This window comes from Rhinolophus sinicus, linkage group LG05 (genome assembly GCF_036562045.2).
Source record: "Rhinolophus sinicus isolate RSC01 linkage group LG05, ASM3656204v1, whole genome shotgun sequence".
NCBI classification, from domain to species: Eukaryota; Metazoa; Chordata; class Mammalia; order Chiroptera; family Rhinolophidae; genus Rhinolophus; species Rhinolophus sinicus.
Window position 1 is genome coordinate 182,014,563 of NC_133755.1, and position 24,088 is coordinate 182,038,650.

Sequence of the window (24,088 nt, forward strand, 5' to 3'; positions counted from 1 at the left end):
CCTATCAACTGACATTCAGATCTTCAGACCAACTGTATTACTTAGAAGAAAATGTTCTTACGTGAAGAGATGACCATGAAGAGCATTGTAAGTATATGCTGTTTTTCTGTGACGGAATACCGAATGGTCTTTTTCTGCAGTAATTAAGTTTTTTGGGGAAAAAAAAATTGATCTGAGTATGTAATCTGTACATTTTAAGGTTTAGGAGCTAAATTCCTGGAATAGTATGGTTCGCTCCTAAGCTAGTGATTATAACGTGCACGCATGTATTTGTCTCTCTGAAAACTGCCATCTAGCAGGGTTTCTGCTCGCACATCACCCGCTTTCTTCTGTTCAGCATCACATGCGGAGTCCCGGTGAGTGGAACACCACCGACTTGTGGTGGTTTCCCTGGAAGCACAAGCCCAGAGCTCCCCACCCACTTCTGCATCGGGTGAGATTTGGAGACACGGAACTAAGGCTTGGAGACAGAGTTCATGCAGCAAGGAAGGCCAGTGTTCCACTTTCCAAAACATTCACAAAGCTCATTTCTCGCCTGTGGCGCTCCATATGGGGCACAGTGCTCACAGCAGCAGCAAGCCATGTGCCTGCGAAGGACAACACTGCAAAGTGCAGGTCAGGTTTCTGACCCAAGCTACTCTCAAAACTCAGGGAGGGAGACGGCAACTGTTGTGTGTGGGGTGGGGAGAGATGGAGGTAGAGACAGAGACAGAGATAGAAAGACAGAGGCAGGGAGAGGGAGAGGGAGAGGGAGATGGGAGATGGGCAAGGAGGAGAGGAAGGGACAAGGACAGGGGGACTATGAGTGACATGTGGAGGTCACTTGTTTCTAAGCAACTAGCTGTTTGGGAACAGCCTTTTCTAAAGGATGATTCCACGCCGGCCTTTCACCTACAGTTCTCCAGACTGGAGATTACAAGCTGAGGACTCGCCGTGGCTTTCTCCTTAGCGCCATTGCTGGCGGTGTCACTTTTGCTCCTGAGGTGATCAGTGCAGCCGCAGGAGAGCACGGCTGGTGAGCGGCCCTGGGAGCCAGCCACCTCTCTGCCCCGCCTCCACCGCGGGAAAAGTGAGGTCAGTGCCAGCTGCAGCTGCAGCCTCACACTCATCACAGAGCCTTGTTTCCCCCAAAGAAAGATGGCATTGTATTGCTCTCGTCTGTCACACCAAATTCAACATTCTCTTGTTAATCTGCCAAACCTTTTATGCTTTCATCTTGGAATCTTTGTAAATGAGGCTGGACATTTCTCTGTATTTCTCCTTCCAGGCCCTGAGGCCAGCTCAGATCTGAGCTCACCGGCTGCCTGTCGTCCCAGGTCCAGCCCACGCTGCGCAGTGAGGCAGCCTGAGGCCAGGCCCGCTCAGACCTCACCTGCAGGGAATGCGGGTGGAAAAGGGACAGACAGAAAGGTAACCACTGGGTACTTACCTGCACTGTAATATAAATGACTCAAGAGAAACACTGCTGACATTTCAAACTAGACAGTCAAACTCAGCCTCAGGAATGAATGAGAGGGAAAGACAGATTAAGTAAGGGAGGGAGGGAGGAAGGGAGGGAGGGAGGGAGGGAGGGAGGGAGGGAGGGAGGGAGATAGAAAAAAACAGAGGAAAGCACAGAACTAGGTTTCTGCAATATGAACTAAGTATTATATTTTTTGAAGTAAGAATTCCCTATTTGTGAATCCTAATTATGTGTTTCTTTGTAGAGTTTTAATTTTTGAGTAGCTAATTATACAAACGGCTGTGGGCCCCTCCTGATATACCATGTTATCAATTACATAGACTTCAAAAGTTGGTAGCACTAAATTCTAAAATTAGAAAGAATTCAAGTTGCATAAATTCAATTTTGAAAACAAAAAAATGAGGAGAAATTGAAATGCATTTCTAGAGAAAACTGTTTTGACAATGCGCACGAGCGTCCCAAATGACAGCAAATCTCCCCAGACATTTTTCTAAACGCTGAGGTGAACTGCTTAGGGATATTTTGAGATCCTAAGACTACTAACTCTTATCCCTGGAAAACTTATTTAAAAGAAAAGGCAAGAAAAAAGGCTAACACGGTGCCTTTGCATAACAGGTCCTGCAGGGAAAGGCCGGACTGTTTCGGTGTTAACATTACTCAGACTGGTTAGGAACCAATTCCCGTTTGCAGTTGGAGGGCGGCCCAGGGCGTGCGGGGCTCGGTGCCCGGAACCGGATGCCCACGCAGGCACCGCGGCTCCACGCGAGGAACGCCGTGCGTCTGTGCCTCAGTTTCCTTACGTGTAAAATAGGGAAGGAAGAAACCGCGCCCTGCCCACGTTCAGCGTCCTTCCCTGAGTGTCTGCACAACCCGGCAGGCGTGGACCTGGCTCTGCGAGGCTGTGCTCCTTCCCGGGCAGCTGACCTTCCCGCTCAGCCTCGCATCGCAGCTGCGCGGCCTGGGAGCAGCGGGGGTCGGAGCCCGCCCTCCCCGGCCGCTCATTAACTTGCGCGGTGTTTCCCCCAGTTCTGGTTCAGGCGTTCATTTAGTGGGTTGTGTTAATGTAACGGAACAGACAAGAACGTAGCATGTCCCACATACTTTACAATGTACAGAAGAGGTTGCCTTCGCGTGGGAAGGGGCAGTGTGGTCTCATGAAATGTTTTGTTTCCCACACACACGCTGGGTCACGATGGAAAGTGTGTTTCTGCCCGTAGGACACAGCCACGGTCTGAAAGCCGTCGTTCTGTGGAAAAGGAAAGGAAAAGCGAAGGCACTGCTTTCGGGACGACGGTAGGGTAGAGGGAGCGGGTCACCAGGCCCACAGAGGTTGGGGTGCTGGGGTCCTCTCACGGGCAGTGCCTTCTGAGCACCTGTCTCGGGAATGCAAAGCCTCGGGCACCTGCGCACGCGCTGCGGCTCTCAGGACCTCCTCGCCAGAAGAGCACGCGTGGACAGCACTTTCTTGATGGAAATCAGGGGCTGAGACTGGCATCGCCACCTGTGTTGCCACGGCAACATGTTAGTGCTTCCACTGTCCCATCTCTGTAGGATCCAGTCATTTGCGTCATTGTGCCTATGAGGACCTGTCTGCACAGGGCACCCCGCCCGCCCATAGCCATGGGAGGTGGGCATCCGCTGGGAACCCCCCAGGCCTGGAGCAGGTGCTGGCAGACCCACCCTGGGGATGGGCTGAGTGCTTTGTTCTGATCGGCAGGCAGAACTTGGCTCTTATCTTCTCCCTGCTCCATGAGAGATGCGTCTAGAGGGCAAGGAAGGGTGGAGGGGGAAGGACAGACAGACAGAGCCTGGTCCCTTGGTGACCTCCATTTCAGGATCGGGCAGCAGACTCCGGCTGGGGCTCCCACACCTTGCTGATGATGAAACAGGACGGAACAGGTGAGATGGCACACTGCCTGTCCATGGCACTGCCACTCCTCCTGTTCCAGGTCAGGAAAAGCCACAACAGCAGTCTGAAGACCATGGCGTCGTGACATGGAAGACGATTCAGGATTTCTATTCAGATCCTGTTTCATTCTCACATGTCGTTTCTGCATTGTGACCTTTCAGTCACTGAAGAAAGAAAAGTGAGACTCTTAAGGACAGAAATTCCAAAGGCAAAGGAAATTGTTTAATAAATCCACCTCCTGTGCCCCTGTGTGTGGAAGCCTAGTGTCCTACGTGTGCAAGCCTAGTGTTTCCTAAGTCCGTTATATTTTCCTGTTATCAAACATGGAGTCCCTTGGCAGTGACTTGGAGGGCGGCTTTAAGACTAGAATGCGGATAACAATCAGGAAACAACCATTTTGACAATGGGAAAAGAGGTGAGCAGACACCCCACAGGGAAGATACGGGGGTGGCACATAAAGATGGGGATGCAGTGTGAGTCATTAGAGAGATGAAAGTCAAAACCATGATGAGACGCCACCACAGACCTATGACAACAGCTCAAGTTCAAAATGCAACCACATCCCTTGGGGGCCAGAGCTGGGAACAACTGAAACGCCATCCACTGCTGGTGGGAAAGTCAAATGGTGCAGCCACTTTGGCAGAGTCTCATGGTTTCTTAGAAAGTGAGACACACACCTACCACATGACCCCCTTTCCACTCCCAGGTTTTCACCCAGAGAAGCGGCGTCAGCACACGACATCCTCTTGCACACTCACAGTGACATTGTAACGGCCCCAAACCAGGAACAACCCAAACATCCATCCAGAGATGTACGGGTAACCCACCTGTGGCATAGCCACACCATGTAGTGACACCGCTCAGCAGGAAAAGGGATAAGCTGTCGATACACATCACACCCTGCAATGAATCCAATTCTCTGAGAGGAAAAAAAAATAGACCGAACAGAGCGCATATGGGAAGACTGCTTGTACAGAATTCTGGAAAATGCAAACTAACCTATCATGACAAAAAGCCAATCAGCAGTTGCTTTGGGACAATTCGGGGAGGGGGGGAAGTGAGGAGGGGTGGTATTTCCAAAGAGACATGAGGAAATTTGGGGGTGATCGATATGTCCACTGCTTTGATTTAATAAGGCGACAGATGGCTTGACATACATCATACATATGTCAAAACTTGTCGAAGTTTACAGGTTTATGTATGTGCAGCTTATTGTATGTCAAGGGCACTTCAAAAAAGCTATAAAACAAACAAAAGCTGTCCTTTGCCTCTGCAGGCCCCGCTCACCCTGACAACCACCGGTCCCCCCTATTCCACACCCCTTCTCCACGGCCCGGCCTCTTACCTGTCGTTACTGTGATCTGATTTCTATGGAAACCACTGCTGCAAAGGCCTGGCTGTCCGCAGGGTGTAAGGCTCACTGTCCTCCTGCTGCCTCCGTCCTGCTCCTGGCACCGGTCACCGCCCCCCACCTGTTCATCTCCCTTGGCTGCTGTGTCTGCAACCACAGGCTCGGGCCCTCCTGCCTCGACGGCCACTCACCGTCATCTCTCCCATTGGCCCTCCCACTCGCCTCTGTAAGGTTGGCTTGTCAGACTCTATTTTGTCCCCTTTGGTCCTCATGCTATGTGTTCCTTGGGGGTCTCAGCCACCCCTTCTTCTGTTCTTAGCACCAGGACGTTGATGGCTCACACCCCCTGTGCACTCTGACCTCGCTCCCGACTCCAAGCTCACATCCAAGGGCATCCCGCCAGCCCCTGAAGTCCCACGTACCCAGACGTGAGCCCTCACTCTCTCCTGAGGTTCACCCCACCCTGCCATTCCCTGTCCTGAGCAGTCACACCATCCTCCAAACGAGAACACCGGGAGCGCTCCGACACGGCCCCTACGTCCAGAATCGGTCACTAAGTCCCTCCACACACCCCGGCCAGAGCGGCCCTCCCAACCCCCCTGCAGTCCATGTTGGGGCATCGAGTATGAGGATGGAAAAAGGACAAGCGACTTTTACTCTAAAAACATGGTTTCCTGGTGGACAGTCTCCCAGGGGGAGAGGTCAGGGGGTCGGAAAACCTCCATGGGAATGTTTATTTGATAGCTGACTCCTCTTCAGTGCCACCAAGCAAACATTTCAGAAAGGCATTGCCCTCGTATGACCAGGGGGGGTGGCCTGGCCTGTGAGGGAAGTGCTTTGGGCGGGAAGGAAGCTGGGTTCTGCTAGGTGCTTTTCAGCGTGGAGGTGGGTGGGAGGGGCCACCAGGGCTGTGTTGTCTGTCAGTGATCACAGAGCGAAGTCTGTGGCCGGGCAGTGGACGGCAGGGCCCCTGGAGGGGTGGGAGGCTGGACAGCTGGACGTCGTGTCCACCATGGTCTTCCACTGGCTGTGTGACTCTGGCCACTTCACTCCAAGCTCACGTGACGAAGAAGTGGATGGACGAGGGTTTTCCCGGGGGAGACGACTCCCCGCTTGCTGGCGCTGTCATGACACTCTGCCTCCCTTTGCATCCAGGCACCTAACCTGCAAATGGGATTATCGTCCCAGCCACAAAGTCCCAGGGGCTCATCCTGTCGGTGCCCAAACCAAGCAGAGGCGCTTGGCCCTCCATGGCCCAGGAGGAGGTGGGCTTTCTTCCCCAGGGCCTTGGAGAAGCGGCAGGATTCCTGAGGGCCAGGAAGCCGCTGCTCAGTTTGCTCCCGGACCTGGATGACCGGACTCTGCAACTGCTCTGGCCCCCGTGTGACCCCGAGGACACGGTGCTGTCCCTGGACGGCGCTGCCACGGTCCCTCCATCACGATGCTGAGGAAAGAAACCAAGACGCGTGGCTTCTAGGTTGCTGGTGTGCGGGACAGACTTAGATGAGGGTCAGCGTGGAAGTCTGTGGGGGGAGGACGTGCGGGTTTAGGCACTTTCGGCCTGATGCCCAGGCCACCTGAACCAGGGTGGTGGCCTCTGCTTTGGCTGCTTTGCTTGTTCTGTCCTGGTAAGTATCCGGGGACGCCAGGGTTTACCACTCTTCACTCACTCATGACACAGGACAGCTAACTCAGCCGCAAAGGATAAAGATGGTTTAATGTTACCTCCACTTAAAAGTCATTCTAATGACTCAACAAACTCGGCATTGTCACAAAGAGTATTTAAGAATGTAGCACATTTCTCCTCTTGTCCTTGAAACTTTGTCATGAAAATTGGAGGGCTATAACAAAGTGCTAGATTTAGTTTTGCAAAACAGAAGGAAAAAATCCAAAAGCTGCCAAACAATATCATGTTTGTTTTTCCTCAGGACTATTTTAAAACAGTGGCCTTACAGGCCTCTTGCAGCATTTTCCTGGTTTTAATCTCCTCTAATTCCCTAGAGAAACAATTGGCCAGCAGTCCTTCCTGGGCCAACACAGGGAGGGGGGCGGGGAGCATGGGGGGCGGGGCAGGTGGCCTCAAGGGGGCAGGGGCTCCGAAGCCTCTAGCCACCCATCCCCTTGGCCTCCAGGTCCCCTCCTGTCCCTTCACCCTCCTCACTGCTCACCCAACCCTGACCTTGACCCCACAGTCCGGCCACCCTTCCCTGCCCCAAGCCCCCTCCATCTGTGTGACTCAGTGAGGCTCTGGCTGGCAGGGCACCTAGTACTGCTTGGGGCCTGTCCGGGCACGTTCAGGGCGGGACGCACCGCGTCCTGCATCTCCATCGGTTGTCACAACACGAGCCAGCCAGCCTGGTGACCAAGGTGTGCACCACGTCCCAGCCAGCATCCGTCATTCTCATTTTCCATTCTATCCAGCAGCCACCCGGTTTGTATTGGAATTCACTGCCGAGCACCCTTGCTGTCTGAGTTTCTTGTTCTTTTTAGATTCCTCCCTCTGAGAAAGCTCCTGTCTCTTCGGCTCGCCTGGAGCTCCGGGGGCACTCGGGAACGCTCTGTGTTTGCACTGCACAAAGCTGCGTGCACAACCGGGGAAGATGAGAGTCATACTAAAAATGCAGCCTTAGGCTGACAGCTGTGGACGCAGAAGCCACTTCTGTGTGCATTAGTCAGTCGCATTGTTCCGTCCTGTTAGGCGCTCCCCAGGCTCGGGTCCTGGCACCAGCAGGGTGAGAAGTGTGACTTGGAATAAGGGGAAACTCAGGGAGCGCCAGTTCACGTCGGGGCACACATCTTGGGGGTCGGAAAACACTGGAACTCCTTCCTCTTGCACTTCATTTGTTTACTCCAACCGGGAAGTCAGCCGTTTCCCGCCGTGAGCGATGGAGGCCCTGGTTACTCCACCAAAAACCTCGTCCTCTCAGCCCGAGGGGCCGAGTGCTGATCTAACAGGAAGAAACACAGCAGTTTGAAACAGAATTTTTATCGTGATCATGAAACCATGGCCCCTCCCCTCCAACTTACAGCTGGCCAGACCGTTCATGCAGGAGCAGTTGGGAGCACACCTGCTGTGATTTGAATGGAGCTCCCATACTTGCTGCTGTGTGACAGTGGGCAAGTTGATCAGCCTTTCTGGGCCTCAGTCTTCCCATCGGCAAAATAGTATCTATCTCACAGGATGTCAAGACAATTAAGTGAGTTCGTATATGTGCAGTGCTTGGTGTCAGGAAAAATCATTCATGCACTCGTTAACATAGGAAGGAAGACTTCATTCAGGGCTGTAGGTGCAAGCCTGTCACAACAGGGACAGAGACAGGCTCAAGTCCAGACGGAGCAAAGGCAGGTGGATTTATAGTGAGGAGTGAGGGGGGGTTGATGGATGGGAAATTGCTAATGGAGACATTGAGGCGGGGGTTCTCGCTGAGCGCAGGCCAGGGTGACCAGCTGTCAAGGCTGGGGAGTCTCCCTAACGTGACACAGCAGGAAGCTTGCTACCACTGGTCTAAGCAGGCCAAGGGCGCTTAGGCAAAGACGATGCCCACAGGCGAGGCCCAGGGAGGCCCAGGACGGCACCTGTGGATGAGGCCCAGTGGAAAAGAAACTCAGAGACTCAGGTTTGGTCAAGGAGAGTCTGTCATTGGAAACAAAGTCCACTACACACCGGTACTCTGTAAATGTCTTAATTGCTGTCAGCTTTCATACACTGAATAGAATACTTTAAAAACAGCCAGGTAAACAGCAAAGAAGAAATGCAAATTGTTGCCACATGAAAATACACAAAAAGGTTAACTTTTATTATTCAAAGAGTTCGAACAAGATGTCTTTGATTTTTTTTTTTGGTCTATCAGAGTAACATGTGAAAGATAGTAACACCACGTGTTTGTGGGTGAACGGAAAAGACATTTGCACACAACACACTGGGCGGACATTGGCCAAACTTTCTGGAGGAAAAGTCACTGAAACCAGTTCAGTATATTCACACTCTCGGCTCCCTTGTTTTGAAGTTGATCCCAAAACAACTCGGAGATAAGACACGTGAACAGCACTGCTCACCCCAGTATTATTTACAATTCATAAACATAAATACTGGGGACACAGCCACTCACTGCAGCGGCATTTATAATGGCCCAAAAGGTGGGCAAACTAAATGTTTGATTAGAGAATTTGTTTTTAAAATGATGGTAATAATGGGAAACTACACAGCCAGTAAAATCACGTGATAGGAAAAATATTTAGTAAGGTGAGGAAATTCTTATGTTAATTTTTAATAGTCCTCTTTATATATGAATAGATACTAGAAGGGAAATAAACAAAGATGATAAAAGGTGATACCCAGATAATAGAAACATGAGTAATTTTTATTTTCTAATTTATATCCAGATTTTTTACAAGTAGGAAAAGCACAGTTATTAAAAAAGAACAAAAGTCCATCATTGCATTTTGGTATTTAGAAGAAATAACACTGTAAGTTAATAGATCCTTCGTAAGTATCAAATGTCATGGAAACTTTCCCAGGATCATCCTGTTTCTTTTTGTTTGTATTGTACCATTATCAAATGCCTCATCTCCTAAGAAATAAACCTTTTTCCCATCAATCTGGTATTTTTGTTAGTAGAACAATGAGACAAAACATATGAAAATGTTTTGAATACTGTTACTCAGTAACCAAATACGGAGCACTGTTACTTTTCATTGAAGTACAGTTGACATACACCATTATATTAGTGTCAGGTGCACAACATGGTGATTTGACATGTATCGTGGGGCAATCATATGATTATTCCTCATTCTGTTCAGAAAACACGTGTGGCATTTACGACGGGACTGGGGTCTCATTTACAGCCTGGCTTTGCTCAGCACACATGATGTCTTTAATTACTTCTCTGCATGAGGACGACAAAATGGGGGACCAACCTGAGATCAAGCCACACAATTCTTCTCCGTAAAAAAGAAACTTATGTTTCGATTTGTGGTATTTAATTACCTTTTAAAAAATATTTCAAATTTCCATAACCACTACTGAAAAAGAATAACAGCAACTCAGCTAACAAATGAGCAGGTGTGTTGTCCAGCTATGTTTTTGCCCTCCTTGGAGGGCTCTGCAGAGACAGGGGACGGTCCCTGAGGTGCAGTGACGCTTACAGGATGCGGGGTCTGTCCTCGGGAGTGGGAAAGGCAAGCTGTGCATGGAAGCATAAGCTTCTTTGCGTTTAACTAACAGCTCTGCCACTTAACAGTTGTGGGGACTTGGGCTGTTAGAACTCCCACCACACACTCACATGGTTCCCGCGACCCTCCATGATCTGCCAAATCCCCACACCCCTCCTCGGGGCTCACTGCCCATTCGCCACTCACGCTTCCTTGTGGCTTAATCCTGCCACTTAGCTCACCCCCCTGCCTGACGTAGCCCCCCAGGATTTGCGTGGCCAGTGCCCAGCTTCCTCACGCCTGTGCTCAGGCGCACCCGTGCTGCCGTCCAGCAGCCTGCAGCCACCTCCCCACTGCCCTGTGTCTACTCATTGGACCTGCTTTCTTTTTCCTGTTCACTGTCTCCCACCATTAGAATGTAAGTCTCATGGGGACATGCAACGACACATCCCCTGCTCTCAGACTGCTGCTGGCATTTGGTCAGTGAATGACCATGGCTCCATGTGCTACAATGCACGTGGGGTGTCCACCCAGGCTGGTTGCTCCCTGTTTCTGAGCTACTGTAGGGGCTGCGAGTATCCACCGCCCTCCTCTGGTCAAATGTCCTCATTTTCCCCCCTCCCCCATGTTCCTCACTGTGTGAGGTCAAACCACAGCTGCCCTCTCCCCAAAATCTGCATCCTGCCCGGAGTGACCCTGGGGCAGAAATACGAGAGTCACCCGAGACCCTGATAGACTCCCCATTAGTGCCTGCAGATTTCTCCATCTGCAGAGAGAGCAAAATCCAAGTCCCCATATGTGGGGTTGCAGTACCCGTTTCTGATTAGCAAATTAAGTGAGGTGAATGGCTCACGTAATAGAAAAGCATCATTCTACTCACTCACTCACTCACTCATTCATTCAAGAGGAATTTTTATGCACTGACAATGTCCGAGCAAGGACCAGGACAGTCACCAAGGGTGAAGTTGAATGACAGCCCTCAGTCCCTGCCCTTGGGGACAATGCACCTAGCAAAAGACAAGGGACAAGGGCAAAAATAGCTCCAACTCAGGGTGGGGTGTGGCCCACGGGGAGGCACCTGGGCGGAGGGGCAGCGCCAGCAAGGCGGTGACACTAAGATTTCAGGTGTGACAGGGACTTCACTCAACAAGCCCAAGTGCAGGGTGGGAGCAAGGCGGCTTCTCAGAACAGGCTCAAATGGAGAGCTGCTGGTGGCTGCAGGTCCGGAGTTTGTGCAGGAAGCAGCTGGGCTGGCACTGACCTGAAGGGGCACCACGGGGTGGGGCCTGATGCGAGGACAGCCCTGGGGTACTGAGCCAGGCACCTGTGCGGCCCCAGCCCTCCACACGTGCCCCTGGATTACTGCCTTCTTCTAAAATCTCCACGGACCGTCACATTCAAAAGTATGACTAAATAGGAGTAAAAGTGTGAATACCTGAGTACATTGGAGTGAAAAGGGCCAAATAAGGGCTTCAAATATTAATTATGGAGGAAAAAAAGGGTCACAAATAGTTTTTTCAGTCTTCCAAAGCAACAGAAAGATGAGGGACAAATTAATCCAAAGTACTTCATCCTTAGAATTAAACATCAACTTAAATGTGAACTACATTTGTGCTCAAATCTGAACTGATATTTAATTCCAGGCACATAATGACGGGAGTACTTGCATTTAAATCTCATTTCTTTGCTGGTCTGAAGACACCCAGAAAAGGGAAGACAGGACGACATTAATTTTTTCAACCAAGATTACAATGGTCACCAGGAGCTTTCTCTGTTCCTTTGCTCCTAAGTGATCCTTTATGTATAAGTTTTACTGTTACGTGGCCATGAGGGCTTTTTAAGTGTCACTAGAACTCTAGTATTTCCATTTATTGTAAGTCATAAAATATGCACTTGATTGTAAGCTTTTATAAGATACTAAGTTTTTTGAGAATGGAAAACTGAATTAATAATCAATGTCCTGCAGTCAAAGTAATTGATATACATACAAAACAGACTTCTTCAGAACTCAGTGCAAGTTTGAGAAAGCTGGGGGAGAAGTTATCTGACTTATTTAATGGTTTCTCATGTGTGCATTGTGATGGCAGCTTTAAGCCAGAAAGCATAAGTATGTTCCCTGGGCTTACTTTTTATTGCGGTTTTTGTTATTTTAAGAAATAATTCTTCCTGAGTCTTACGGGCAGCTGGCCCTGGTGACAACTGGTCTCAGGTCCCACATGCCTCCAGGTCCTGGACAGGCAGCAACCAACCACAGATCACTTTGTAGCTCCTACCAGGTAGTCCCTGACCAGTCACAGGCAGTGGGTGACCTGGGCCTGCACAGGAGCCCCTCCCAAACGGCCCCAGAACCAACATACTTGGAGGTTGGCTTCAGACCACAGCAGAGCACCGCCCAATTAGCTCTACAAGCGGCACACCCAAAGGGCGATCTCAACAGGCACCAGAGGCCACTGGGGAGAATCCCATTGAGTGGTGTAAGCCCCTGCACAGCACCCCATAAGCTATGGATGTGGCCTAACCCCATAGCCAGTGAGTCTGAGGGTCAATCTCATCCACTGACATGCCAATAGCAATCAAGGCTCAACTATAACAAGAGGGCACACACAACCCATAAAAGGTACACTCCTGGAGCACCTGGAGCAGGTGACCAGGGAGACTGTGCCACTGGGACCCACAGGGCTCCGACTACATAAGGCCACCCAGCCAAGACTGGGAAACATAGCAGCTCTACCTAACACATAGAAACAAACACAGGGAGGCTGTCATAATGAGGAAACAAAGCAACATGTCCCAAATAAAAGAACAGGAGAAAACTCCAGAAAAACAACCAAACAAAATGGAGACAAGCAACCTGCCAGAGACAGAGTTCAAAACTATGGTTATAAGGATGCTCAAGAAACTTAGGAAAAACGTCAACAGAGAGATAACAAGCATAAAAAAACAACATAGAGGGCAGTCGGATGGCTTGGTTAGAGCGCGAGCTCTAAAGGACAGGGTTGCCAGTTCAATTCCCACATGGGCCAGTGAGCTGCACCCTCCACAACTAGATTGAAGACAACGAGTCGCTGCTGAGCTTCCAGAGGGGCGGCTGGATGGCTCAGTTGGTTAGAGCGTGAGCTCTCAACAACAAGGTTGCTAGTTCAATTCCCGCATTGGATGGTGGGCTGTGCCCCTGCAACTAAAGATTGAAAACGGTGACTGGACTTGGTGTTGAACTATAGCCTCCACTTAGATTGAAGGGCAGTGACTTGGAGCTGATAGGCCCTGGAGAAACACACTGTTCCCCAATAAAAATTAAAGAAAAACAAAGATCATAGAAACCATAAAAAAGAACTAGTCAGAACAAGGAATACAATAACTGAAATGAAGAATATACCAGAAGGAATCACCAGCAGACTACATAAAGCAGAGGATCAAAGCAGTGATTTGGAAGACAAGGTAGCAGAAAACACTCAATCGGAACAGCAAAAAGAGAAAAGAATCCAAAAAAAAAAAAAAATGAGGAGCGTTTAAAGGGTCTCTGGGACACATCAAGTGTACCAACATTCGCATCATAGTGGTACAAGAAGGAAAAGAAAGAGAACAAGGAATTGAAAACCTATTTGAGGGCCGGCCCAGTGGCTCAGGTGGTTGGAGCTCCATGCTCCTAACTCTAAAGGCTGCCAGTTCGATTCCCCCATGGGCCAGTGGGCTCTCAACCACAACGCTGCCAGTTCAATTCCTCGAGTCCCAAAAGGGATGGTGGGCAGCGCCCCCTGCAACTAAGTTTGAATACGGCACCTTGAGCTGAGCTGCCTCCCAGATGGCTCAGTTGGTTGGAGCGCGTCCTCTCAACCACAAGGTTGCCGGTTCAACTCCCGCAAGGGATGGTGGGCTGAGCCCTCTGCAACTAGCAACGGCAACTGGACCTGGAGCTGAGCTGCGCCCTCCACAACTAAGATTGAAAGGACAACAACTTGACTTGGAGAAAAGTCCTGGAAGTACACACTGTTCCCCAATAAAGTCCTGTTCCCCTTCCCCAATAAAATCTTAAAAAAAAAAAGGAAAAAGAAAACCTATTTGAAAAGATAATGACTGAAAACTTCCCTAACCTGGTGAAGGAAATAGACATACAAGCCTAGGAAGCACAGAGAGTCTCAAACAAGATGAACCCAAAGAGGCCCATACCAAGACTCATCATAATTAAAATGCAAAAGGTTAAAGAAAAGAGAAACTCTTAAAAGCAGCAAGAGAAAGGCAGTTAGTTACCTACAAGGGAGCTCCCATAAGACTGTCAGCTGATTTCTCAACAGAAACTTTGCAGGCCAGAAGGGATTTGTACAAAACATTCAAAGTGGTGAAAAGCAAGGATCTACAGCCAAGATAGCTAAGATTACTCTACCCAGGAAAGCTGTCATTTAAAATTGAAGGATTACTTCTTTAAGAAGAAGAGGGAGGGAGAAAAAGAACATAAGTATGCATAATAAAATGGCAATAACTACATACCTATTAATAATCACTTTAAATGTAAATGGATTAAATGCTCCAATTAAAAGACAGGTGCTGAATGGATGAGAAAACAAGATCTGTACCTATATACATATTCTGCCTACAAGAGACCATTTCAGAGCAAAAGACACACAAAGACCGAGAATAAAGGGATGGGAAAAGATATTTCATGCAAATGGAAACAAAAACAGAAACCAAAAAAAGCTGGGGTAGCAATACTTATTATACCAAACAAAATAGACTTTAAAACAAAAGCTATAATAGAGACGAAGAAGGACATTTCATAATGATAAAGGGATCGATCCAACAGGAGGATACAACCCTTGTAAACATTTATGCACCCAACATAGGAGCACCTAAATACATAGAGTGAATATTAACCAACACAAAGGGAGTGATTGACAGTAATACAGTCATAGTAGGGGGCTTTAACACCAGAGGATACATCTTCCAGACAGAAAATCAACAAGGAAACAGCAGCCTTAAATGGCATATTAGATTAGATAGATTTAATTGATAATTTTAGAGCATTTCACCCAAAGCAGCAGAATTTACATTATTTTCAAGTGTATGTGGATCATTTTCCAAGACAGACCACATGATAGGCCACAAAACAAGTCTCAATAAATTTAAGAGGATTGAAATCACACCAAGCATCTTCTCTGACAATAAAGTGTAAAACTAGAAATCAATTACAAGAAAAAAAACAACAACAACAACAACGGAAAACACACACAAACACATAGAGGCTAAATAACACGCTACTAAACAATGAATGGGTTAACAATGAGATAAAGGAAGAAATCCTTATAACAAATGAAAATATAAACATGAAAACCCCAAATCTATAGGACACAGTGAAAGCAGTCCTAAGAGGGAAATTCATAGCAATACAGGCCTACCTCAACAAACAAGAAAAATCTCAAATAGACAATCTAAGCCTACAGCTAAAGAAACTAGAAGCAAACAAACAAACAAACAAACAAACAAAACAAAGAAACCCCCAGCAAACAAAGCTCAAAGTGAGTAGAAGGAAGAAAATAATAAAAATCAGAGCAAAACTAAATACAGTCTAAAAAATAAAAAAATAAAAATCAATGAAACCAAGAACTGGTTCTTTTAAAGGTAAAATTGATAAACCTTTAACCAGACTCATCAAGAAAAAAAAGAGAGAGATGGGCCGGACCGGTGGCTCAGGCTGTTAGAGCTCCATGCTCCTAACTCTGAAGGCTGCCGGTTCGATTCCCACATGGGCCAGTGGGCTCTCAACCACAAGGTTGCCAGTTCAATTCCTCGAGTCCCACAAGGGATGGTGGGCTATGTCTCCTGAAACTAAAATTGAACATGGCATCTTGAGCTGAGCTGCCGCTGAGCTCCCGATGGCTTAGTTGGTTGGAGCGCATCCTCTCAACCACAAGGTTGCCGGTTGGATTCCCACAAGGGATGGTGGCTGCACCCCCTGCAACTAGCAACGGCAACTGGACCTGGAACTGAGCTGCGCCCTCCACAACTAAGATTGAAAGGACAACAACTTGAAGCTGAACAGAACCCTCCACAACTAAGATTGAAAGGACAACAACTTGACTTGGAAAAAAGTCCTGGAAGTACACACTGTTCCCCAATAAAGTCCTGTTCCCCTTCCCCAATAAAATCTTAAAAAAAAAATAAAAAATGCCAACAGCATTTTTCTCAGAACTAGAACAAATAATCCTAAAATTTATATGAAACCATAAAAAAACCCCAAATAGCCACAGCAATCTTGAGAAAGAAGAAAGTTCTATCACGCTACCTGATATCAAATCATACCACAAAGCCATAGTAATCCAAACAGCATGACACTGGCACAAAAACAGACACATAGATCAATGGAACAGAATTGACAGCCCAGAAATAAACCCGCATATATGTGGTCAGTTAATCTATATGACAAAGAGGTAAGCATGTACAGTGGGGTAAAGGTGTGAACTGGTCTAAGTACACAGGGGCATTCACACCAGCATGGCTGGTACAGGGCTCCTGTTCTCACACCTCTGTGAATGGGGCCCACAGGTGTTTCTTACGTTCACATAGATGTTTGAACACTGATGTAATGATGTTGATTTAGGTTTGCTCCTTTCAAAACAGACTCTGAAGCATTTACCACAGAGAAATAGCAGGACTATTTTAAGCTTTGGAGAGTTTGGTTGGACCCAGAGGATGAGGACGAGGGGGAAGGTTTGGAGAGGGGGCTGGCCTGTGCATTGCCCATGGGCGTGGGGCCTGGGAAAGCAGGCAAAGGGGACCCTGGGCACTGCCCAAAGCCCACACTGCGTGCGTCCTTCCCCCTCCGTCCCTGCTCACCAGCTTCCTCCTTTCTCTTCCTCCAGGGCAGGAAGACGGAACAGAGGCAGTGGACATCAGCTAATCCTGTTCCTTCCCTTCACACCCCCCACCCCAATTCTGCTATCCCACACCTCCCACCTCTTCAAATGCTTCCTGCCCTCCCCTGTCCCCTTGAACAATTCCAACAATGTATTCAAAGGGGCCACCTCTGGTCACCTGGCTTACATACCTTATAAATACTTATCTGTGTTTTGGACCAAAAATTGGATCTTGGATGACAAGAATGCATGCTGAGCTCAGGGATGGGTGGCCCTAGGAAAACTCGAATCAGGCCAATGCAGCCCTTCCCTGGCTCCAGCGCAGCAGGAAGTACAGGTCTGTCTCAGTCAGCCCATCGTCACGCAGCCCAGGAGCTCGCTTTCCCTCTGCAGCTCAGCTCCGTGTTCCTTCCCTAATGCTGCTGTCGGCAATTCTAGAACATAAGGGATTGTATTAGCGGGACTACACACAGCGAAATATGACTGACGTTATCCCAGCTGAGTTTTCGCCTGGACACCTGCTTGTCCTTTCCCACACTACTGGTATAGGATCCCTATTCTTGTCGCTGCTCTTACAACATTTTAACGCATTTTTCTAAAATGCAGGCAAATATGCCATTGTTTGTGGAAGAGTGAGTATGATTTCTGCTAGGAGTTACCAGGCTATTGGCCCAGACAGGCGTCCCTAGGAAAGGTACCCAAGGCTTTCAGACACGTCTTACAGGGAGACGGGAAGCAAAGCATTCATATAACATCATCTCCTTAATGCAGCTTTGCCTACAGGCCCCCGACTGCCTGAGATAGCTGTGCTTTGTAACAAATATGAAATTATTTGAGAAAACCTAGACTTAGATTTTTAGCTTGCCCTTCCATCACTCTGGTATTTCTCTGCAGGCACTTGGACAACCCAGCAGTGGGTACCCGCTGTACTTGTCATGAACGGCCGTCTATGTGAGTCAGTCTCCACAAATCGAGGATTGTTCCAGAACTCAGGCGTGACTGTCTGCTAGCCCAGCACTGCGTCAGTGGGCTCACAGTCAGGACCCGCCCCCACGAGCAGCTGCGATGACGACAGACCAGGGCCAGCACCGCGTGCCAGGAGCCAGGCTTGTCCCCGCCACCCACCCCGCCCGGCAGCACCCATCACCCGTGTCCAGATGGGGAAATAGGAGCAGAGATGAGTGATTGACAGGGGTCCTGGAGAATGTGGTGGGCCTGGATGCGAGCCAGCCCATCTGTGTCACCAAGAGCCAACAGCTGGACACAGTGTCCCTTTCAGAGTCGCTGAATCCCCCTCAGCGTCTGTGTCTTTCTCATTTTGCCAATTGGTTTCATCTCGGAGTGTCTTTTCAGCAACTCCCTGGAGTGAGGTTTTTATGTTTCTGTCATGGTAACCATGTAACCCTTCCCAGCCTTCATTTGTGTGACAGGCTAATACACACAGGTCGCTTTCCATAACCTTGAGCAATCATTTTACTTGGACGGTGCTGGCCCTTCCACTTGTAAAACAACAAAGTGATGCATCCATGTTGGGAGGTGTCCAGAGTTGATTGGCAGAGATGTGTCCCTGCAGACGTGTGACACAAACAGCATGGACGTGGGGGTCACACTTCCCCTCTTGGACCCCAGCACCCTCAGGAGCTGTAACTACTGGACACTGTTGCCACATGTCAACCTAGGTGGTTGGGGACACGTCACACAGACTTTCCCAAGGAGTTCCATCCACACTGGTGGTGAATCTAAGACCTCCGAAATGATGCAGTGAAAAGGCAAACCAGGGCTGTGGGCGAACTGTCTACAGCACCGCATCCCAGGACCGCCTGTAGCTCTGTCTGCTCCAGCTGCTGTAACAGCACACAGACGTGTGGCTTGTGAACAACACGCGTTATTTCTCCCAGTTCTGAGGCTGCAAGTCTGAGATGAAGGTAACGGCAGATTCGTGTCTGGGGAGGACCTGCCTCCTGGTTCACAGACGCTGTCTTTTGTGTCCTGGCAGAAGGGGCAGTGCACTCTCTAGGGTCCCTTTTAAAGGACACTGATCCCATTCATTGGGCTCCACCCTCGTGACCCAATCACCTCCCAAATGCCCCACCTGCTACCGCACACTGGGGTTAGAATTTTAACGGGGCACAAATTCAGCCCATAGTACTATTTCGCTATCATCTATCATCTATCCATCTGCAGAGTTCAACTGTAAATGTGTCATCATGTCTGTTCAAGGTACTGTTGCTTGTAGATGTAATGAGCGCCTTCTTAAATTTTGTTAGTCACAAATAAATTCACAATGTTAGTTTTTTCGTTCATTGTACAAATTCTTATATGCTCAACTCCCATCACACATGCATTACAATTCTTTTATGTCTTAGTCTTTTGAACCTTGACCTTTGTCACCTAATGAGGTAAACACTAAAAATGTCCCCACAGTAACAATATGAAACACCACTTCATCCACAGATCTGGGAGAGGGTATGAGGAAGGCTGAGGATTTACTCCTAAACACTGGGCAGGGTTTACTCTTAAACACTGAACATTCAGCACTATGGAACGGAATTCCTGCAGAATTTCTCAAGACGACTCATTTTTAGAGACCCTATTGGATGTAACCTGAAGTGTGTCTTAGAAACAGTCTAACTGCCATAAGTGGAAGTGCTGACCTAAGTGTTCATGGTGGCGTGCTCGTTCTGGAAAACGCCGCTGAGCCTCGGCCAGCATTCTGCAGCCTGCGGCCAGGAGGAAACCCTCATCTGTCAGGGTCTCAGAGGCCCCGTAGGTACAACTCAAAAAATGCACCGTGAGAGCAGGGCTGGCCGGGCCTCAAAATGCCCGCAAGCATTCAGGAGTTCAGTTCAAAATGGAATTGTCCCAGTGCGGATGTGACATGGTTCACTCCTCATGGGGAACTCTGCCCACTCTCCCACATCCTCAGAGGAGGGGTGTACGTGCAGGGATGGCCCGAGCCCACATGTCCCCTCCCCGTCGTTCACCTGCCCGGCCCCTTTGGTGCACATCAGCGTGACTGTTCCCAGGTGTCACGCGGGGTGTCATGAGGGGTCTCTGGTCCCGCTCCCCACATAAGAACGCAGGACATGGTGAGGCCAAAAAGGAACACCCACGGAGCCAGAGATAGGGGAGTCATACCACTATATTCTTGCTGGTGGCTGGGTTGGAGACACAGGAAGCAAACTTCCGCCAGCACCCCAACAAGGGGTCTTCCTGCACCCCAGTCTCTCTGGCGGCCGGGCGAGACGCACACCGGAAATAGGATCCACACGATCCGCAATCCCCCGTCCACTTTTCTGCCTGCCAACCAATCAACCACCAGCGCAGTCACAGCAGTTATATCAGTGGCTAGTGGCTAACTGGTTACAGCTGATGGCCAACCAGTCACAGCTGATGGCCATCTACTACCTGAGCCAGCACCTTTCCACATGAGGCCAAGAGCCTGGAAACTGCTCTCTGGGACTCTGTCCCCACTCCAGGACAGCCACCAGCCGTTGCAGACACTCGCTGGAGGCCCAGGCCTGCCCACCTCAAGCCAACCTTCCCCATGACCTTTCCCGAGTCTCTCCGCAAGGTGGCCCAGGAGCCGTTTCTGCTCTTTCCCCCAGACAAGGCTGTACTGCCTGTGGCCCTTTTGTCACAGGGCTCCAGAGGCCTCGCCCCGCACCTGCACGTGGCCAGGCAGGTGCGTAGGAACACTGGTGCTCTCCACCCTACTACGCTATGTTCCTCCGCCCTCCGCCCTGCCCGTGAGGGAGGCTGCGCTGCCCTGACTTGCTTATGGAGGAACCTGGGCCTCAGAGAGCCTGCAAGCCTGCGACACCAGCCCAATGTCACTGACGTAGTGTGAGCCAGGAGCCAAATGCTACCTCCTCGCCCCATGCTGCTGTGCTGGGGCCCCAGAGCAGGGCAGACACTCGTCCTCGTGTCCAGAACAGAGTGACCTGTCCACTGCTGTCATCCAGCCGCTTCAACATACCTGCACGTCTGCAGCAGAAATCATGGATATGCCATGGAACTATCCTCAGAGTCACCTGTGGAAGCCCTGGTCCCAATGAGACTGTGCTTGGGGCCCCTAAGGAGGTGATTAAGGTTAAATTAGGTCCTAAGGGTGGGGCCTGTCCCAGTAGGAGGAGGCACCAGGGACCCCTCTGTGCTGCAGCACAGACTCAGGCTGTGTGAGGACACAGAGCGGGCAGCCGTCTGCCAGCCAGGAAGACAGCCCACACCAGACACGGAATTTGCTGGTTCAGTGACCTTGGACTTCCGGTCTCCAGAACTGTGAGGAAATAAACGTCTGTTGCTTAAGCTCTCAGTCTGTGGTGCTTTGTTACTGAGCCTGAGCTAATAGAGACCAACCAGCGTCCTAAGGAACAACTAAGGAGTAACCGTCCTCCAATCAAAACCATCGCTCCTGACAGACAATATCCCTAATGATACCTTTTAACAGGTGAATTCATTTAGTTGTGTAGGAGGCAGTTTTATAATAGTTTTGTATCTCAGGTTTGCCTCATCCGGTAGAAATGGGAAATATTTGCTGAATGAATAAATGAATGATTCTGGGCCTACTGGGATACTATCCTGCTCAAAGTAAACTATTCTATAAATACTTTAGAGTTTGCTCATAAGATCGTAAAACACGGAACACAGGTGATAAAATCCGCCTTGAGTGTTTCCTGAGTCCTGTCCTGTAGTTCTTGCGTTAAAGCAGTGGTTCCCAAACGAGGCTGTGCAGCAGCCCCCCTGGGGTCCCTCTCAGGTCTACAAAATCAGACTCTCGGTTTGGGGTCTGGATAATATGTATCTTGAAATGTTTCCCCAGAAATTCAGATGTAGCCCCTCCGCCCCCCAGCACAGATTACATGCACGAGAGGCTGACACATATGGTAGAAACCAGGGACTTCTCAAAGTGTGGCCTAAAGACTTTTGAGGGTCCCCAGGCCCTTTTAGGGTCTTGGTTTCAATTTCCAATACAGGAAGTGTTGCTAGATATAATCCACATAAACAGAAGCTCCTGGCTTCTCTCAATAACTATTAAAGGAGTCTTGAGACCAAAAGTTTTAGAATTCTGTAACATTTTCTACATGTTTTGGACAGTACTTGCTAAATACGTGAGGAGATCTAAAATTGCTGCCTAGAGACTCTCTCCCATTTTCCCATGGGATCCACCTCCACAAGGGCAGGTGGGGGTGGTCTGATGTGGGAGAGGACACAGCTTTCACCAAGAATGAACAGTGACGTGAAGAATATGGACGCCTCTTCCACAAGCTGCATTAGGGTACCGTCCGTTACAAACACCACATGATCTCACTGATATGTGAATCTGAAACACCCAAACAAATGAACAAAACAGAAATAGACTCATAGATACAGAGAACAAACTGATGGATGCCAGATGGGAGGGGGCTTGGGGGTGTGGGTGAAAAAGGGGAAGAGATTAAGAAGCACAAATTGCCAGTTATGAAAACAGTCATGGAGATATGAAGTACAGCAGGGGGAATATAATCAATAATATTTTAATAAGTATGTATGGTGCCAGGTGGGCACTAGACTTATCAGGGGATCACTCCGTAAGTTATATAAATGACTAACCACTATGTTGTACACCTGAAACTAATATAATATTGAATGTCAACTGGAATTGAAAAATAAAAATATTTGAAAAAATAGAAATACATAAATAAAATAAAAATAAAAAGAATTCCACTCATTATATTGCATGTATTATAAATATATACTTACACAAAATAATTTTCTCTAAGAAAAACTATGTCTCTCGTAATGGGTGTTTCTTGTTAGATACTGAGATTATATAACTATGTTTAATTTTGCTTTTGCTACCAGGAAGCTCAGAAACAAATTTTTAAGCTCAGGACATAAAGAATAAATAAGTTTGGAATAAGAAGGTAAAACACAGTAGACATTTTTATTCTTAAACCCCTCAGGGAAATAAAAGTACAGCCCCCAACACAGGTGTGCATGAAATGGTAAAAGAAAAACCTCAGGTGAGTGAGGATTTTGATTTCGCACAGGTAAATACCAGAAAATCATGGTTTTCGGGCAGTGAAGTTTTTTGAGGTATTCATCACAGCGGAACTTGAGCTGGTAACATGCGGGCATCATCACAAACGCTTTACCCGCATCTCATCAGAATCCTTACCAGGATCTTCTATGTCGTCTTAACCCCATTATATGGAAGACACTAAGGTACAAACGTCTAATGAGAGACGGCTGACGAGGGACAGTGTCACTATGGGGACTCCAGCCTCGTCAGCTCCACAGGCCACCCTGAGCCTGGGGGAGGTACGGCTTCCCTAACCTGAGTGGGGGGGGCACTCGGCCACTCAGCTGGGCCTGGGGCATCACCAGCCGTGCGAGCAGCCCTGTTGTCAGTGTCTGGACAAAGGCCATGCTGGGCTGCCCGCAGGTACAGAGGTTCTCGTGTGCAGCCCTGGGGACGCAGTGCTCTTATCACTTATGACACCCGCGGTGGCTTCAGTTTCCACACTAAAAAGTAAAGGCACAAAATTACGATTCCAGAGCCAGGTTAATATGAGCAGATCCCACAGATAGCCCAGCCTCAATGGAACGGTGCAATTTCTGGGGAAACCACACAGCTCAAGGTTCTGCCTTTTTGGCATCTACTTTTTCCAGAAAGAGAGCAGATCAAGATAAAATCTACCTTAAAGTGCCAGGGTATTTCCTAAAGGTATGGAATTAAGTCATACAGGCTCAATACTGGAAAGCACACACACGCCCACTTAGCCAGTGACATTCCACGATCTCACGACAGCACAAACACCCAGCCTCCTGGTAGGAACGCCCGACCTACCATGGGGGCACTTGACAGTAAGAGCTCTACTCACGGAGAGAGCATGGAGCCCACCTTCTTACTCCCATGGACATCTTTTCTTACTTTTTCTCTGTGGACCCAAATATTCAAAAGACAAGCCACATTTACAAAGGACATCTCCCCTTCCTAGTGTTGAATGGTCCTCACCATTAATCATATTGACCCTTTAACTTCCGATTGGTGGGCCCTACCAGCTTGAAACTACTTTTGGGGGGGAAAGGGCTCTAGTAGGCATATGTAGAAGTTCTTAATTGGAGATCCGTGGGCTTCCTAAAATACATGCAAATTTTCATCGTTCCATGGTCCATCTTCCTAGGACGATATTGGGAATATAGCTCTCATGGGACTTTGTGGCCTGACAAAAGGTTGCATATCACTGCCAAACAGCCATATGATGATGATATTTGATTAGCGTTAGAATTTTGTAAATCCTGGTAGTGATTGAAACCAATGAACCTTTGTGGACCCCGGGGAATCCCAGACCCTCAAATGGGACGGCACCACGGTGAGACCA

At 48.7% G+C, this 24,088-nt stretch overlaps 2 long non-coding RNA genes across 3 annotated transcripts; both read left to right on the top strand.

Moving 5' to 3' along the window:
- Nucleotides 1-106: 106 nt before the first annotated feature.
- LOC109434929 (uncharacterized) lies at nt 107-3,804 on the top strand. 2 transcript variants are annotated; one of them, XR_002135900.2, is made up of 4 exons: nt 107-615; nt 898-1,074; nt 1,268-1,410; nt 2,680-3,804. It is a non-coding gene; the product is annotated as an uncharacterized LOC109434929 (long non-coding RNA). The 2 variants fall into 2 exon arrangements; XR_002135899.2 differs by lacking the exon at nt 2,680-3,804 and having other exon boundaries at nt 1,268-1,525.
- Nucleotides 3,805-4,449: 645 nt separating this feature from the next.
- On the top strand, nt 4,450-9,320 carry LOC141571735 (uncharacterized). The gene is made up of 2 exons (XR_012496819.1): nt 4,450-6,350; nt 7,213-9,320. It is a non-coding gene; the product is annotated as an uncharacterized LOC141571735 (long non-coding RNA).
- Nucleotides 9,321-24,088: the final 14,768 nt, after the last annotated feature.